Source organism: Chiloscyllium plagiosum, chromosome 19, assembly GCF_004010195.1.
Source record: "Chiloscyllium plagiosum isolate BGI_BamShark_2017 chromosome 19, ASM401019v2, whole genome shotgun sequence".
Lineage (NCBI taxonomy): Eukaryota > Metazoa > Chordata > Chondrichthyes > Orectolobiformes > Hemiscylliidae > Chiloscyllium > Chiloscyllium plagiosum.
In genome coordinates this window covers 40,202,136-40,206,194 of record NC_057728.1, presented here as the reverse complement: position 1 = coordinate 40,206,194, position 4,059 = coordinate 40,202,136, and positions in this window count along the sequence as shown.

The window sequence follows — 4,059 nt, the reverse complement described above, 5'->3', positions numbered from 1 at the left end:
GAAAGCATACCAAACGCCTTCTTCACTATCCTATCTAACTGTGACTTCACTTTCAAGGAACTATGAACCTACACTCCAAGGTCTCTTTGTTCAGCAACACTTCCTAGGAGCTTACCATTAAGTGTATAAGTTTTACTTATCCTATCCATGCCCCTCATAATTTTGTAAACATCTATAAGGTCACCCCTCAGCCTCCGACACTCCAGGGAAAACAGCCCCAGCCTGTTTCAACTCTCCCTATTTGCTTTCCCAAATGCAGCACCTCACATTTATCTGAATTAAACTCCATCTGCCACTTCTCAGCCCATTGGCCCATCTGGTCAAGATCCTGTTGTAATCTGAGGTAACCCTCTTCGCTGTCCACTACACCTCCAATTTTGGTGTCATCTGCAAACTTACTAACTATACCTCTTATGCTCTCATCCAAATCATTTATGTAAATGACAAAAAGTCGAAGACCCTGCACCGATCCTTGTGGCACTCCACTGGTCACAGGTCTCCAGTTTTAAAAACAACCCTCCACCACCACCCTCTGTCTTCTACCTTTGAACCAGTTCTGTATCCAAATGGCTAGTTCTCCTTGTATTCCGTGAAATTTCACCTTTCTCATTAGTCTCCCATGAGGAAGCTTGTTGCATGCCTTACTGATGTCCATATGGATCACATCTACCACTCTGCCCTCATCAATCCTCTTTGTTACTTCTTCAAAAAACTCAACCAATTTTGTGAGACATGATTTCCCATCCACAAAGCCATGTTGACTATCCCTAATCAACCCTTGCCTTTCCAAATACATGTACATCCTGTCCCTCAGGATTCCATCCAACAACTTTCCCACCATTGACGTCAGGCTCACTGGTCTATAGTTCCCTGGCTTGTCCTTACTACCCTTCTTAAACAGTGGCACCACGTTAGCCAACCTCCAGTCTTCTGGCACCTCACATGTGACTATCGATGATACAAATATCTCAGCAAGAGGCCCAGTAATCACTTCTCTAGCTTCCCACAGAGTTCTAGGGTACACCTGGTCAGGTCCTGGGGATTTATCCAACTTTCTGCATTTCAAGGCATCTAGCACTTCCTCCTCTGTAATATGGACATTTTGCAAGATGTCACCATATATTTCCCTACACTCTATATCGTCCATGTCCTTTTCCACATTAAATACTGATGCAAAATACTCATTAGAATGTTCCCCATTTTCTGCGGCTCCACTCAAAGGCCACCTTGTTGATCTTTGAAGGGCCCTATTCTCTCCCTCATTACCCCTATGTCTTTAACGTATTTGTAAAAACCCTTTGGATTCTCCTTAATTCTATTTGCCAAAGCTATATCATGTCCCCTTTTTGCCCTCCTGATTTCCCTTTTAAGTATACTCCTACTTCCTTTATACTCGTCTATGGGTTCGCTCGATCTATCCTGTCTATACCTTGCATATGCTTCCTTCTTTTTCTTAACCAAACCCTCAATTTCTTTAGTCATCCAGCATTCCCTATACCTACCAGCCTTTCCCTTCATCATAACAGGGATATACTTTCTCTGGATTCTCATTATCTAATTTCTGAAGGCTTCCCATTTTCCAGCCATCCTTTTACCTGCGAACATCTGCCCCCAATCAGCTTTTGAAAGTTCTTGCCTAATGCCATCAAAATTGGTCTTTCTCCAACTTAGAACTTCAACTTTTAGATCAGGTGTATCCTTTTCCATCACTGTTTTAAATCTAATAGAATTATGGTCACTGGCCCCAAAGTGCTCCCCAATGACACCTCAGTCAGCTGCCCTGCCTTATTTCCCAAGTGTAGGTCAAGTTTTGCACCTTCTCTAGTCGGTACATCCACATACTGAATCAGAAAATTGTCTTGTACCCACTTAACAAATTCCTCTCCATCTAAACCGTTAACACTATGGCAGTCCTAGTCTGTTTGGAAAGTTAAAATCCCCGACTATAACCACCCTATTATTCTTACGGATAGCTGAGATCTCCTTACAAATTTGTTTCTCAATTTCCCTCTGACTATGAGGGGTCTATAATACAATCCCAATAAGGTGATCATCCCTTTCTTATTTCTCAGTTCCACCCAAATAACTTCCCTGGATGTATTTCCAGGAATATCACATTTAAAAGACATCTGGATGGGTATATGAATAGGATGGGTTTGGAGGGGTAATGGCCGGATGCTGGCTCGTGGGACTATATTTGGTTGGGATATCTGGTCGGCATGGACAAGTTGGACGGAAGAGTCTGTTTACATGCTGTATATTTCTATGACTCTATGTCTTATACTGTTTCATGGTGGTCTTTGGTGATAACTTTCTTTGTTCTTTACTCACCTCTATGTAGGAGAACTCATGCTCTTCTCTCAAGAAGATGGTGGCTCACCACCCCAGCTCTTGCTCTTCTAACCTATCCCTACTGAGATACATTATTTGGGGGAAGGCCATCACTGCTGTGTCAATCACCTGTCTAAGCCCTCTCAGCCAATGGTCATAGGAAAGCTAACATACCATCAAAGGATCATTACTTGCCTCCTCTGTGGGTTTCCCATTCTTTTTAAGAGTAAGTGCCTCCCATCTTTGAAAACAATACACTGATAATGGGGTACATTTTGGTGCCAGATAAATTGTTGGGACTTGTTCAGTGCTAGCATAATTGCACTGTTTCTCATAATTTGTCCCCTTTTTTGGAAAATTAATTACTACTGTAATAGCTGTTATAGCCTAAAATCCAAGATGGAGGCAGATTAGGACTCCTGAGCTGGAGCTCGTTAGGTCCAACCACTTTTCTTTCTTCTTTTCTTGCTTTTTCTCCCTCTTTTTTAGTTGTTAAAGTTTTTTTCTCCCTACTTACCTTCATGGAGGCAGCGGTCATGACGGCAGTGGCTGGAGGCCCAGAGCAAGGACTTTGGCCATCGGTCACAAGGCAGTTGGTGTGCCCAGGCAGACCTCTGGTGGTCAGCAGCATCACGGATGTAGCTGGGGACCCAGAGCGGCACCAGTGCGGGACTCTGGCAGACTGTGACAAGGCAGCCGGTAAGCCTGGATGGCAGTCGATGGTGACATGGCAGCATGGAGGCACAGGGATGAAAACATCGAGCTCACTGGGAGAAGAGATCAAGCCTAGCACAGGGGAGAGATCAATCCCTCATAGGGTAAGTCCAGTATGGATCAAATGCAGGCCCATGGCTAAAGAAGGAATATAATTTGAAACTTTTAACTTTATTTCTTATTTACTATTTTATACTGACAAGAATGGTAATGTTGAACTTTCAACTTATTTCTTTATTTTTCTACTTTTTACCTAAGATACCTTGTACCTAAAATGGCACTGTGAATAGTGAGATTATACACTTTTCACTTTACCCTTGTAGGAAAAAGTGAGGACTGCTGACACTGGAGATCAGAGTTGGAAAGTGCGGTGCTGAGAAAGCACAGCCGGTCAGGCAGCATCTGAGGATCAGGAAAGTCAACGTTTCAAGCATAAGCCCTTCATCAGGAGCTCTTCATCCTGATGAAGCGTTTATGCTTGAAATGTTGACTCTCATGCTCCTTGGATGCTGCCTGACTGGCTGTGCTTTTCCAGCACCACACTTTTTGACTGTACCCCTATATCCTGTACTTATGTACACATGACAATAAAACCTAATTCTAATTCTAATATGAAATCTCATGTTACACAGTAAATACTGGGAAACTCAGGTGTCAAAGGACCCTAATTTTTATAATAGCCACTCAGCACCTTGCCCTACCTCAAGGATGTCTGCCATGCGCAAATTTGTGTGTCCTCCACTCCTGGAACAAGAGTAAGTGTGTATAATGAGTGTTCATAAAGGCTTGTGTGCAGAGGAGAGAAGAACAACATCTGTGGTTATAAGGCATGGGTATGAGAAAGCAGAGGTCTGAGACTGATGTTGCCCAGGTTGTTCAGGTGGGAGTGTGAAGTGCTTTGGCAGAGAGAAATTAATTAAGTTGCAATTTTGCCCTTGAGTGCCGTGCTGGAGAATGCTGGTAAAGTGAGGACCCACAGCTGAATATGCTGTGCCATCTAGGCCTGCCTGAGGA